General features: G+C 41.1%; 1 protein-coding gene across 2 annotated transcripts in view; it reads left to right on the top strand.

The window, feature by feature from the left end:
- LOC147908534 (protein pangolin, isoforms A/H/I/S) overlaps positions 1 to 15,761 on the top strand; it is a 153,939-nt gene that overhangs the window by 57,004 nt on the left and 81,174 nt on the right. The window lies entirely within an intron of this gene.

The following is a 15,761-nucleotide window of genomic DNA, read 5'->3' as shown; positions in this document are numbered from 1 at the left end:
GTGTGTGTGTGTGTGTGTGTGTGTGTGTGTGTGTGTGTGTGTGTGTGTGTGATGACTCAAAAGCAAAAAATTTTTGGATAATTTTTTAGACGTCGATTTCAGACTAACGATTCAAATCAAAGTATATAAATTTATGTATATTCACATGTACACACTTTATATATACTTTGTTAATTATACACTTTATTAATTTTTATCAATAATGTAAGTCATATCTTACTGTTATTGATGATAATAAAGTCTTAACTATCATTGCTGAGATCCTGCAAGAGACATGAGGGAATAAATGAAAATCAAGCTGGTTCCCGCGAAATCAATGGGATTCTTCTAATCCGTCGCGACGACAAAAGATATTCCCCCCCTCCCCCCCCCCCGTCTGTGAACCCTTAATGCGTTAACGACAGGAAACGAGTCGACTACGCCAGCGGGCTTACCGCGCGTCCGCTTATGGAGGCGACCGGCAAATTGTCTAAGGAGGGGCGAATCCTAAAGAGTTCACGGCTACAAAGGAGCACGCAACGGTGGAACTTTTTTACGGGGGCTTAGTCTATATAAATGTGAGAATTCTTGATGTTTCAACACTTTCTTAATACACATCTTCAAACTTTCTGAACTTCTGCCAAGAAAGATGGACATTTTTTTTTCTCGCACGTGTCATAATAATACTGATGTTATATCAACATTTGCATCAATTTGATCATTTTTCCTTTGATAGTTTAATAACCCCAAAAATACTTCCTTACCATTTTTACAATTTTTTTTTTGTTTCTACTAAAAAAAATCGCTAGTGACCCAATGAATGTTGCGAATCCTAGAGAAAGAGTGAAGAGTGCATTCACGGATAATACTTTCGTCTAAAATGAATCTCTCTTAGACGAGAGAACGACTAGGCGTGTTCCGTTCTCTCCTCGTGGCCTCTCGACGCCAAACTTGGAACAGTTCGTTAAACCTTCCTCGCTGAAAGCTTGCTCGTTAACTGAGTCATAGCAACGCAGCTTGCTCGTCCGAAAAGCTGTCTCTAGTCTATCTCTCGAGCTCCAGTCTACCTGTCGTCACGGAAGTTATCCCGTGCATTTGCACCTCCTCTTTCTCTGTCTTTCTCTCGCAGTTGGTTAGCGCCGGCGCTAGAAAAGTAATTAATTAATTAGTTTTCATGAAGCACGTGACGTTATCGCGCGTTGCGCGTATCATCGTTGTCGTCGTCGTCGTCGACGTCGTTGGATGACGAGGAGGAGGAGGAGGAGGAAAGGCAGTGGAGGCATGAGGTGGCGGCCGGTGGTGACGATAGTGACGGTGGTGGTGATGCCGGTGACGGCGGGGAAGGTGCCGATGGTAGTGGTGGAACACTAAAGAGGAGGACTCTCTCTCTCTCTCTCTCTCTCGCTCTCGCGTGCGCGCGCGCGCGCGCAGCGTTGCCATACCTCGCGCACGCACCAAATATTTGACGCTAACCATCGGTGAAACACACGCTCAAGCTCCCCTCCCGGGCTTACTAGCCGGCTCGAAAACATCGGCGCCTCCTGTTATTTGCATTCTCCTAACCAGCCACCGCGGTGTGTGTCATTCTCTCTCTCTCTCTCTCTCGCTCTCTCTCTGCAACGCGTTCCTCTCGCTTCCTTTGCTCCTCTTGCTGCCCTCTCGCTTGCACTTGCTCTTAGCGTTGCTTGCTCCTTTTCGTCTCTTTGATCCACGTTCTCTTGCCGCACATTTAACGTGAAACGCGACGCTCCAATTCCCAGTTTTGCCGATATATATCGGTTCTGTGTATCGAAAACGTCGAAATTTATTTCTCCATAACACAACTGACGTACCGTCGAGAATTTGGTCTCGAAGAACTTGAATGTAAAATCGTTTCAACTCCGACGTGGGTATTAAAGAACGAGGATTGAACAAATCGAGAGAATGTTACGGCCTGGGATATATTTTATACGCGCACGAAAAACAGGGACGCGCGCGCGCGTCGTCGTCGTTAAACGTCGAACGAAAATTTTATGAATTCCCACCCATAGTCTCCGGAATTCCGAGACGCCATAGGCCGCGGCGATGTTCCGACTTTCTTCGCTCGGCAACGAGCCTCCTCCATTCGAGAGAGAAAAAGTGAGAAAAAAAAAGAGGAGAGAAAAGAGAGAAAAAGGAAAGAAAAACGACCGGGCCTCTGACTACGTTGCTGATGCACCTCAGGAATTCGTAGTTTGCGTTTTTCGGTACGAACTCGCGCGCGCACGTGTACCGTGGTGCTGCCGGTATAGTAATTTACGAGCGATCGTTCGTCGAATTCGCCGATGATATTCTGCCTCGCGGGCGAGGCTCTTGACCAGTTGCAGCTCGCAGCTGCAATGTCGTATATCGCACCTCCGTCGATTTCGACACCTCCTGCGCCATCGTTGATCTGCCACCGAAAGCATCGAATATTTCTACCTTAATTATGGCCTGGCCAAAAGTGGCAATCAGTGTCTCGATCGTCTCGTCGGAAAAGTATAAGTACCGGAAACGAGTATCGCGTGTATTAACAGAATGGATATATTGTATGTTTAATAATGTTCAGTCTACTACAGCGTACATGTCATTAATAATATAATGTCAGTTTATAATCCGAATTTCATTAATTGAATTTTTATCTAGCTAGAGAATTTATTTATATATTTTTCTGTTATTGATATCGTTGCAGTTATATGAACGGAAAAAACATCGTAAAACTGTTTATATTTTAATATAGACTAATCATTTTGAAAAGTGGCATGTTGAGCTGTTATTTGGATATCAAGTAAAATCCGATTGGAGATTTACTAAAAATCCGTTCTTGTTCATTTTCTTCAGAAATTCTTCAGGCATCTTTCCATCTCCGTATGTCATATTATTCGCACATTATTTATTTTACGTGTAATCTAATAGTAAATATCGATGGCTAGCAGCTGTCGCGATGCAAATCAACTGCGACATGTTGTCGGATAATTTCTGAACGTCACGATAAATCGATTAATTATATGCAATTCGAGCTATCCTCTAGTAACCTTTTCCCATATCTAATTTCTAAAAAATCAACAACGTATTGGTTAAGCAGTATTAAGTGAAAATCAACTGATGAGATTAAACACACATGAGTGAAAAATTCTATATTCAGTCAAGGCAGTTTTTTGTGCCTAATAATATTTCTTGTGAATCTGTACAATTTTCAGTTCAAGCAAACTGTGCGATTATATTGGCTTAAGATCTGAACAATTGAAGGTTTTGGACACAGGCAGGTGTAGAGCAAGACTGGTGGAATGTCTTTGGAAAATTAAATCTTATTTCTTTGGTTACGGCATTTCCAACTGCCAAGTTAATTAAAATTAAAAGTTAATTAACCACGAGATTAGTCATTTCTATAAACAGCCAACAGACTGAGCCTCTGTAATAGATGGTGGAATAAATTTAGTTAGACCATCGTACGAGACATTTAGCGTTTTTGGAGTACATTGAGTTTGGACTCAACCCAGGTTGATTAACCCGACAGTACCATGATCTCGTCCAATAAGAAACCAAAGTGGAGCATATTACGTCATTAATCCGACCTGGCTTGGTTTCGAACCATTACATTTGAAAATGTTAATTGAATTGGGTCTTATCTATTCTTGTCCCGTTCGAGCACTCGAAGAATATTAATTACATTAGCAACTATTTTTATAATCGTGATATTTCGTCACTTTATGGTTCACCATCTATGAGGTATCATCTGATACGTAATGTTCTTCGCGTTGAGATGCTTTAGCCCTTTCGTTTAAAAACGTTTTTTTCCTGGAAGAGAATCTAGTCGCCGCCTCGTCGAGGCCGAGTACCGAGGAGTCGAAGATTGTCCACTTGACAATCGTTGGACAGCACTCGGAATACGCGATACTTAACGAACCAAAGACAGAGAAGGGAAAAGTAGAGATTGGGAAAGAGGGAGAAAGAAAGAGAACATTATAGGAGATGGAAATATGACTATAAGAGAGACACAGGGAAAGAACGAGAGAGGGAGTACAGTAGCTTGGTGCATAGAGACGAGGCGGTTGCATAGAGCGCACAGAGTGTCGCGCATTTAGATAATGCGTATGTTCCCTCAGAGCTCTTCTCCGCCTCGTCCTCCCCCTCCCTCCCCCCTCATCTCCCTCCTTCTCCTCCTCCTTCTGCTCCCCTTCTTCCTTTTCCTCTCCCGGTTCTTTTTCCCTCTGTCCACTCATCGTATCCCTATCTCTTTTCGCACTTCACTGGCGTTCGCCCGTAAAAGCTTGAAGCATGCATCCTTTTATCCTCTTGTAACTTTGGTGCCTTCGCACTTTTCGTTATAACCGGCTATACGCGCTACGAAATCATGTGACGCCGTAACGCTGCGCCATTAACAGGCCGTAATTGCACTACGCCGAAACGTCACGATTGTTTCACGTATTTGCGTCATATATCCATATAACTTCTTTTGCAGAAAACTGTCTCCCTCTTGATTAACATTCTTCCCGGTGTAGAGATCTCGATAAAAATAATCGCTAATAGCTTGATGATCATCAATGAAATCCGACCAACAACAATGCAGTTATTGCAAGATTTAACGCGACTCTGCAGTACTAGAGTTATAGAGCTTTCTCGCGCAGTTTGCTTTTTTCTTCTACGTAGAGAGCTTCTACCAATGGAGACACGGTCATCTAAAGGTAGCCAAGTTTAGTTCCTTCTGTGTTGTCTTCAAAGTTGACCGCCTTGTTACTCGAGGGAGCGACCTCGGTGAACGGCACGATTTACGACGAGTAATTACCGACGGGTAGTAGTCCCTATATACTAAAACCAGGCTTGTATATCAGTGCTGTATAAAGCGTGCAAGCGCTTCGAAACATCTTCGATAGTCAATGGACGCAACATTATTACTCTTCTCCGCGGCTAACTGTAAAAATCGCCCTCCCATTTACTTACAATTGCGATTTTATTGTTAGTCTTACTAATATGGCGAAACCATCAATTGTACAGCGGTTTCAAGTAGGATTTTTATCTGTCTTACTATTTTTAGAGTGGAGTCTAATTTTAAAGAATGACAAAAAGTGACAGTTGAGCCAGTGAAAAAGAGGAGCTCAAGTCAGTTTTTAAAAGTGAGATTTTACTTTTTATAGTTAGATTCCGTTTACTTTTAGAGAGTACAGGCTGTACTAATAATTATTTATCAATTTGAAATGAGTTAATCGAAGTCAAAATAAATCTCTTTATAAATCCGTATGGATAATGTACTTATTAAATATCATATGTGCATCAAATGTTACCCTAACTTCTTTTTGTAACTGTTACATTTTCTTTCGATTTTTTTCTGATTGATTTCTCGTGCATTTCTCCCATTTCATCTTCGCTCGAAACATCTGATTCAAGTAGATTAATCCGTGATCTTCCGAGTGCGGCTTATCTACCGTAGAATGCACAACGCAAAATTGAGTTACAAGTATGAACAGTACAATTACACGTATTTCATTATCATACCGCCTGCCGAAGGGCGACATCAAACAATGCGAAAATCGAGTTTCGTCAGTGTGCGAACGCGCGCGCGAAAGGACGGCGCAACTTGTCGACTATCCACAAGTACATCTTGAAACGCTTCGCCGCCGACTTAAGAAAACGATTGTAGGCGTATTATTGTAGTTTCGACTTCTGTTCGTTCATTAGGAGCGGTGATAGTCGTACGCTTCATCTAGGAAGTGTATAGTTCCTCCATAGGAGTAGACACTCTTGGACAGACAACGTTTTCATCAAATACACTAAAAAAAAAACTAAATTTTAATAAATATTTATATAATATTATAATATTATATTATAATGCAAAATATAATGTATATTTATTTCATAAAAAATCATTAATTTAATTATAATTGTTTTATTGGGCAAATAATTATTTACTGTAAGTAAACATTTACTTAGTACTATTCAAAGAAATATGTATTAATATTTAGTAATTTTATTTCAACATACCGAAGATATACTTTCATGTATAAATTGCATTTTGCTCTGTACACCCTTCCGCTCTCCGTGCTCGACTTTGACTGATAGTGATTAGAAATTTCTCACTACATCATAATCGTTTGACATTACATTTTTTGTAGCTTGATTATTTCATCTTTTTGGAAAAAGAACAAAATCTTGATATTATAGCTACCCTTATTAGCCACGAATGTTTATCTCACTGAACTACATCCGCTCGATTTCGCAAGACCCCCTTGTTCGTCGCTGACCTTGTCTAGGCACCTGCCTTGCGATTTCTCATTGCATAACACGGAATTGAAGTGGCTAAAAAGGGAATGAACGAGGAGAAGCTGAGTGATTGGCGAAGAGAAGAGAGAGAGAGTGACAAATTTTCCTTAATAGTCTCTCTCTCTCTCTCTCTGTCTCTCTTTCTACCTCTGTTCCCTTCCCTACACTCACATACTCATTCATTCGTTTACTCTCAAGGCGAGCGTAGATGTCTCCTTGTTTCCATGTGGGCATCGAGTCGACTCCGACGACTATTATTTGGTCCGAGGGTCGAGGGATTCGCGTTACGAGCGAGAAAGAAGCGAGGAGGGGTCCCGTTAGCGTAGGGTCAAAACTCCTCCGCCCCTTTTCGGAAGATACCTCAACGTTCCTCTTACTTCTCCTCTCTCCGTATCCACCACTATCCTTGCTGCTAAACGTGTGGAAGAAAGACCGAACGACGTCCGTACTTTCTCATCTTGTTCTCGAAGGCGAAGGCTGAAGGCCTCAAGGCAGGTATAATATAACCTCTTCCCATCGCCTCAGTATTCCTCTCTTTTTCTCTCTCTCTCTCTCTCTTTCTTCTTTTCTCATAGAATCTGTCCTTCCTCCTCACACTTCGACGCGTCTCTTCTGCCCCCTTGCCTCTTCTTCATCCCCGAATCTCCCTTCGGCTAGCCAAGAAGTTATTTATTACAGGTTTGGCGTTTATATTGGATTTACACAACTTAAATACCGAGCCCGACGCGCGCAGCATCAACATAAATATTGTATTTCCTGCGTCCACGCATACACGCATACACACATATATACACATGAGTTGCGCCCGGATCCGTACCGAGCCAGTTTCACGACGTTCTTTCCCCGAATCCGATCGTAATCGGACCCCCGTTCGTTTCCCAGGGCAGGCCCACTGCTTGCTAAAATGAACATACAATGACTCTGCTTTGGACTGATGCCTCCTTAAAAATCAACTTCCGTCTTCTCTCGAATGCTACGAGAATTAGTTACGCTTGTTTCATCACTAAGAATCATGATGTCATTAAGAAACAAGGTGAGGGTTATACAAAGTTCGGTCATAAATTCAAAGAGAAAATAAGATTGTACGTTATCAGATTCGATAAATAATAATAATTCATTTTTCAAACGACGCAGATAAAAGTATTTAAATAACTTACGTGATATATTTGAAATTTCTCTCGTTCGAATATTCGTGTGTTCCTTAAAGGAACGGCCGCCGCCTCATAGTATATTCCACAAGGCGATTCGCGTGGCTGCAAGCCGCGAGTCGGATCAGTTTTTGCGATAAGTGGGAACAACAACACCGCGTTGGGAGACGGAAGATGAAGAGGAAAAAGAAGAGGAGAGAAAGGAGAGGAGGCGAAACTGCTTTCGTTACCGCGGCAACTGCGCGGCGCGGCGCGGCGCGGCAATTGCAGCCGCGTGCGCGCGCTTAGTATAAAGCAGAGCCGCGTATCGTAATCACTCGGCTCCTTATCTAACGACGGCGGCATGCAGGCACTCATCTATCATCCAGTAGCGTGGAAAAGCGCGCGCGCGCGCACGCTCGCGTTCGTTCGTTTGTACTGCGCCGTACTTCCCATCGCTGAGCACAAATAATATCATTTTCACTCATACGAGCAATTTTCGCGATTATCTAAGAGAGATGCATATAAACTCTCTTTATATCACTCTACAAGAGTAAATTGCGTGCCATCCTTTTTCTCGGTTAAACTCGTTCCGTTCTGACTCCGAGATTGAGTATGTCCTTGTAAAATTAAATTTTATTACAGACGTAAGTACGTCACACATTTTGAAAAGTTTTAATTTTTAACGTGTCTTTGTAATGAAATTAAAAGTGGAGGCGTTTATATATATTATATATGTATTATAAAATAAGAGACTGCCTGGTCACTTGATCTATCAACGACGCTTCGCCGTGGAAGCTGCATCGACATGAGGCTCGCGCACGCGGACCGCCTTTTCTGCGTCCGTCTCTTCGCGCAGGACGAGCCGCGTTGCGCCGCGCGTCGTGGTATTCTCCCAATTTTGCGCGCCCACGCCTCGTCTCGCCTCACCTCACCTCACCCTTACTCTCACCCTCACCTCAACTCACCTCACCTCACCTCACCTCATCTCATCTCACCTCACCTCACCTCACCTCATCTCACCTCACCTCACCTCACTTCATCTCACCTCACCTCACCTCACCTCACCTCACCTCATCTCCCCTCACCTCATCTCACCTCACCTTCACTTCACCTCGCCTCCCTTCGTCTCGTCTTCTCGTCTCGTCGGCTGTTCTCGTCTCTCTTTCTCGGCAGCGCAGCGAGGCGTCTCGCGATTACGCGAAGCACCGCAGCGCCGACGAAGCTCTAGCACGACCCACTTGAATCCAACGAGAATCCGATCTGACGACGTCGTACGTGCAAAGAACCGCGCATTCCGTTCTCGTCAGGTCGATTTTATACATTCCGATGCGGAACGATCGCGCGAGATATATATATAAAAGGAATGTAATACGATGCAAATTGATGCTTCTAATATTGATGATTAAAAGTAAAAAAATGAAATGCAAGATACTTACATGTGTAACGAATGGATGCATTTTATTTTTTTGTTTTTTTCTTTCACCGATCAGACGAGTTTGAATAAATCTCGGATTTATTTATCGAGCTGAATAATGTGGTCTTATGTTTCAACAAACTATTACGAAATAAAACCGCACATGTAGAACTCTATTCGAACGCATAATAACTGCGGCTGTTTAAGACGCAGACGATGCAACTATTTGGTAATTATTCAATGTATTACAAGCGTTTCTCGTTCGTGTTTCAGCACATGCAACGTAACGCATTTACATTTGACGTAGTATTTAGAGTATTTAGCAAACTAGTCCAATTAACTAATTACATAAATAACAGTGTTTTCATCTGCTCTTATTTGTCCTCTTAAAATATACACGATTGAAAATCGAAAGTGATTTCCTTGCACGAATATCCTCTAACGTCCATTGCAATTGGATTTTACGCGAGTGATCGGTGGCTTCGATAGGGAGAGATGGAAGTGGCGCATCTCTATCCGCCTGACTGAGCGAATTGAATTAGGCGCGCGCTCGCGCCGCGAATCGGAAGAAAGAGAGAGAGAGAGAGAGAGAGAAGCGACGATGGACGGATCCGCGAAGCGCATAACGGGTTGCACACATCCGCATAATACGTCCCTGCGCCTGCCGTGCAAAGCCTCAGAGAACGAACGCAGCCAGCGATGATGCCGCACGGCACCCGATGCGGCAACATTGTAACCGAGAGAGGAGTACGAGATAGGGAGAGACGTGGAGGTCGGCGGACGAGAGGAGAGGAGAGGAGAGGAATGGGAGAAAAGGAGAGAGACGGCGCCGGAGAGGAGAATAACGTACAGAGAAATATGGTTAGAGAGAAGACCGCTCGAGGAGGATGGTCAGGATCGAAAGAAAGAGCGAGAAGGATAATGGCCGAGAAAGAGGCGGAAGGAAAGAGAGGGGAATTGTGCATCTGCACGTATACGTATATATATGGGTGTATGTGAGTATAGTGGGTGTCGCCTCTGTTGCCGCCGACGTCGCTGCCGTTCCTCGTTACCAACGCGGTTGCTTGGACGCCCTCCACCGGCCCTCACGACATGATCTATCAGCCTTGTCTACTACTATACGCTATCTTCCTTCCTGCCGTAGCATTCCCTCTTTGTCTGCCGCTCTCGTCTCCTCGATCCTCGATCGGCGATGCGCGCCTCGCATCTCTTCGTCCGGCGACTGCCCTACGCACGCTGCGCTTCGTTCAGGGACGACCAAGTCTGTATGGTGCGTATGCGACCGTACACACCGTGCGGTGCTGCTGGCCGATTCGATGCGAGGGGAATGGATCTCGCGAGGGAAGATTAATGAGGAGTCGCGTTAGTCTCGCTGAATTATTTCACGAGATTCGCGTATCCATTTATGAGAGCCGCTCCCGGAGATTTTTGTCCCTCGGAATAGGACGTACATTCATTATATTCCGAGAGAGGATAAGAATTAAGGTAGAGAATAAAAAAAAAAATCTTTACGACATCAGTCATTTTTACCACATACTTTCGAACGAGTCGAATTGTAGAATCGGCCAAATTGGCGATTCTCTCAATTTTTTTTTTTTTTTATTTTTTTATATTGAATATTATATTTGAAATTGACAATGTGATTTCAGTGAGTTTTGATTTTGATATTATATCGATAAAATGGAATCGCTAGAAAAGCTTTTTATATTCATGATTAATGTATTACATATACGTACTTTTTTATCTGCAACATCGAATATCAAATTCGAATATTCGATATATATATTTCCTTACATACGATAATAAATTATCGCGTATTCTATTCTTGAGGTGGGCTGTCTCGTAAATAGAAATAACGATATACATACGTCGAATTGTCATATAATTCGTTTAAATAAGCGACAGGTTCGTAGAAATCCAAACACAGTCCTGCGTCGTACCTCCCCCGCTGCCCTTCCCCGACCTTCCGTCCTTCTCGGTCTCTCTCGCCTTCTTCTCCTTCCTCTGCCTCCACTACAATCTCCTTCGTTCCTACGTTGAGAGGAGCTGGTCCCCACCGGACGTGCCAGCCAGTGGTTCTCACTTCGGGAACGCGATGTCGCTCTTCTCTTGAAATGAAGAGCATCGCCATCGTCGCGTGGCACCGTGGCGGAGAGATCTCGAGACCACGAGGCTACTCGTGTCACGTGCCAGCACGAACTCGTTAACAGCCCTAACGATCGAGATTCCACGTGGCCGCCGTCACTGCCACCGTTGTCGTTGTCGTGGTCTTCATTGATAATTGGCGACGGGTCGTCGAGCCAAATTGCCGCTTTTTTCGATATTATATAGGCACGCCCTTTTCGCGATGCACCATATCGAGAGGGTGAATTATCGAACGTACGAGGAAAAATTGCTTGGCCTATCACTCGTTGATGACAATTGATCGCTGCTATTGTTACTTTCTTTGTGGAATTGACATACCTATCGCATGATTAACTAAAATATTTATAGGACGTCATAGTATTTTTAAAATTGCAACTACGAGATCATAGTTTATTATAGTTCTGCTTGAATATTGAATAAATATCATTATGTTGATAAAAACATTTTAAAATTAGTCTACTTTTCAGTAGAACATTTAAAAAATTCTGAATTGGAACAATGCGCAGCGTTTTAATTAAGATAATGAATGTGCAACTTCATTTTATTTCTACATTATTATACTTTCAATTATATGTATATTTTAACATTATGTCATGAATTTTCAAAATTTAAATTTCAACACACAATTCAACATACAATTCTAATACTAATTGTTTGCATGTGTTATTTTCTATTTACACGCGACGGTATATTTTAATGTTATTTTTTGTAACAAGAAGCTTTATCGGTTTGAGCTATACTAAGAAACAAAAATATTGACTTGATTAAATGTATTTAGTTCAAATATTTATATATATTTAGATTAACAAACATATAATTTAAAATATGTTATTTGTTTGAATTAACAAATATTTAGTTGAATCAATTAATATTTTTTTGAAACAGCAACTTTTTTTCTCAGTTTAAATAATATTTTAGTGTGTGAAATTATATACATATTAATATTATTTCCAACTTTTTAAGCTTAAGCTTCTGCTTATTAATTTCAATACTGCTTATCATTTTAATGTGTGATATTATTATTCCAGTTTAGGATTAGGGCAGGACCGATAGTTATTTCAGCGTGCAATTTACAGAAGTGAAATGTGTATATAAATTCACACTGAAATGTTACTTAAGATCCAGCTTGGACCAACAAGGCTTTCTCATTACTTCGTTGTGTATTCACATACAGTGCGATGACACATTTATTATTATTTTTCGAATTTTCTTCTAAATATAATACATAATTTACTTCACACGTGAAATACACATCTTGAAATTCTCGCGATATTCCCTAATTTGTCTTCTTGGCAAAATTCTTACTGCATTTCTCGCATGTATCGTACATTCCGCGGCACGTGAGCTCGCTCGAGAAGTGCACGTGTTTATCGGTCACGGATCTTGACATGAGCGTCGGACGTACTGTGGAACGCGTTATTATCGTATCATTTATATGGCTCGCCGCCGCCCACGCGATTTTAGACATATCGATTACCCAGGCACAAGAAAAGATAGACGCTTTAAATCTCAGAACGATACTGATAACGCCACATTATCCAACGTATGGAGGTCGCTGCCGCCACTGTCGCTGCCGTATTGGGCATACCGCGTGAACGCGAATATTATATATGCAAGACACATAAATCTTTCAGCAAGGTAACAGCGGCAATGTAACTTACGTGCCTAGAGTCGACTGCACCAAGAAAATTCCCGACATGTTTTCTAACGGGCTGTTGATATCAGATTTTACAAACTCGTAGTTATTCCGTAATGAATCAAAGATGTCGATATTTTTATATGGAACATGTCCATGATATTCTCTCAAATACAAAAATATTTTAATTTTGAAACGTCTGTTTAGTATACAGGTGTAACTGAAATAACGCCCACTAATCATACAGCGTTATTTCTAATAAAGAAATTGAGACGAAAAGTCCTCTATCATTTTGCAATTTGAGATATTTTTCGCAATAATGAGATATTTTCTAAATATTGCCGAATACACGATGATAAAATCGATGTATAAGATTTTAAGATACAATTTTAAGATATCTTTCCATGTCCTTTGTGAAATATTTTGAAGATTTTTCTTAAAGAACTCTTAAAGATATCTTAAAGCTGTTTTGTACGTCGATTTTAGATATTTTGCTCATTGGGTAATTAAAAAAAAATATTGCTGATATTTCGTCTGAATTTTTTTATTAGGAATAGTACTATATGATTAGTGGGTGTTATTTCAGTCACCCTGTATAAAATGACAAAGACTCTGAGAATAAAATCAATAAAAGAGTATGTGAGCCAGTGCAAGATCTATTAACGACAATGCTCGTTATAGTTTCGTGTTTTTTAATCCTTACAAAACAATGTACAATTTGGTGTCTCATCCATCCAAACATGGATCACTAGAATCCGTTCGTTTTTTTTCACCCTTTCAGAATGGTTCAAAAAATCTCTAAAAATCTCTAAAACACCAAACATACTTTTAACTTTCTAGAATAAATATTAAAACTTCATTTTAGAAAATAATAAAATGTACTATAATTTATAATTACTAAAAGACTCGAATCAAAGAAACTTGCACGAACAGGAATCGTTCGGTCACTAGTCACCTGACTTTGTACGGGGTGAGAGTTAACAATAATAAATCTACATTATATACCAAATATTTTGTGAACGAATTATTGGAAAATAATTACGAGAGTTAACCCAATTTAAATTAAGCACACATTGAATTAATTCCGCTGTGGAGCGGAGAAAAATTTATGCGAAGGCCTGTGTTAATTCCTAATGCTTAATCAGTGCATCTTATCATGTGCCCTCACCTCTCTCAGCCGGTCGTTCTATCTTTTTCTTTTCCTCCCATCACAGTGAGCTGGCAGGCATACCTTGTAAATAGAGGAAACGCGTTTACCGCCTATCTGGCATCAAAGAGGCCGACGCCGCGACGGTTTTATATACTTAATTTATGAACAATATACATTCGCGTCGTCCCACCTAGATTCTGGCACCCATCTCATCTCTCTTTCTCCGGCTACTACAGTTTTTTTCCTCCGCGTCTCATTCTCTTCTTTGTCAAACAACTTTAAACGGGAGGAATCCATGATAAGCGATTCCACGTTACCCTTATCAACCGTTGCACCGGTCGACGTTCTGCCACGAGAGCAATTATCTTCCCCATCTCTTGCTTTCGCGCATTTCTCTTTACGCGTGTTGCCAATTTGATTGCCGTGCTTCGTAATTATGGAGCTTCTGCTGCGCTTTAGTCGCTTTCGTTGTCGTTATTGCGTTAGTTCATGTTGCGCCCTATATATATCGGCCGCAAACGGGCACAGAAAGTGCCGGCTACGACATACTTATTGGACGCTCAAGTGCCGCGTACGTGTCTCCTTTGTGACGATAACTCAGTTTTCGTCGAGTATTGACGCATTAACGGATTTTCGGTTTCCCTAGTTATATAACAGACCACGGTGTTGTTCGATAAAATTAGAACGAACATATTAGTACCTACATATGTTGATTTTCTAGTTGGAGAAAAAGATGATTAATATCCTTAAATTATTCATATCCAGAAGTAGCAATGGCCAATAATGTAATAAAGTACATTACAATACACACGAGTATCTCTACATTACACGTTGTAATATCGAGGAATTCTCGTTCAGTTGGAAATCTTCATCATCAAATGAATTAATTACTCACTAACATCTCCCCGTTGGAACAAAAATCAACCGGAAATTAAACTTCCTGTGTGGATCAATTCCGATTGTAAATTAAGGCATACGTACTTACGTTCCTAAGGATAATTACTGCTCTGTATGAATCGCGAGAGAAGGCGAAAAAGTATTTGCGCTCTTTCGCGCTAGTTGCATGCGGTGTGATTTTTTGTCGCCAGCTGCGCGCGATGTAACGAACGGCAATCGCGTTAAATCGTTACGCCGGCCGCGCGTTTCCGCGAAAGGACGTCGGCACTGATTAACGATTCGATCAGCGACACCATTTGGTGCTCGCGTGTTCGCTCGTCGCTTTACCGAAATACCCATGAATTTTTATCTGCAGCGTCGGTGGAAGCGAATGCGAATACTATTCTCGACTCTTCTGGATTCATGCTCGAATCATGGTAGAATCAATTTTGCGCCGTTAATTAGCATCAGTTTAATAGCTGATCGCATAACTTTGCGAGTGCCGATAAACGGATTCCTACAATAGCGAAATTGTCTCATTATAAAAATCCCCAGCGTGTCGATATCACGCTATCCTACGCCATTGATTTTTATCGAGGCTAACTGGAGTTTTGGTACATTTTACTAATTTGTAATGAATTCCTGCATCTCTCCCCCTCCCCCCTCCTCCTCTCTCTCTCTCTTGTCTCGTTGTGCTTCACGTTTTGAAGGGACGTCCTAGCGTGAACACGTGAAAGCGTGAATTAGGAATAGCGACATCTCCTGTAATGACCGTGATAAAATATAACGCAACTCGCCCATTTTCAATTGGTTCCATCGATAGATTTTATCTATACAAATTTATATATACATCAGTAATAAATAATTTTTTTAAATCTCATTTACAAATTCTACGATTTAGTATTTTACGATTTTTTTCTACGATTTTTTCCTAATACAATATATTATTACATACATATAATTCTATTTTAAAAAATCATAAGATCTACGATATTAAAAAACAAAGTGTTCTTCTGTATATTTTTTTAAATATGTGTACACATGTAAAATGTGCCATGCTTCAACTTGTCTAGCCCGAAGGCCTACTAAAAATATCACAACTTCGAAAAAAAATACACGTAGAATTATTTGAATTTTTTTTTTACCAGTAAACGGATTCGTTATGCTATTGTCTTT

Source organism: Acromyrmex echinatior, chromosome 9, assembly GCF_024713525.1.
Source record: "Acromyrmex echinatior isolate Ae372 chromosome 9, ASM2471352v2, whole genome shotgun sequence".
NCBI lineage: Eukaryota > Metazoa > Arthropoda > Insecta > Hymenoptera > Formicidae > Acromyrmex > Acromyrmex echinatior.
The sequence above is the reverse complement of the archived record's forward strand: the minus strand, read 5'-3'. Positions and strand labels throughout refer to the sequence as shown.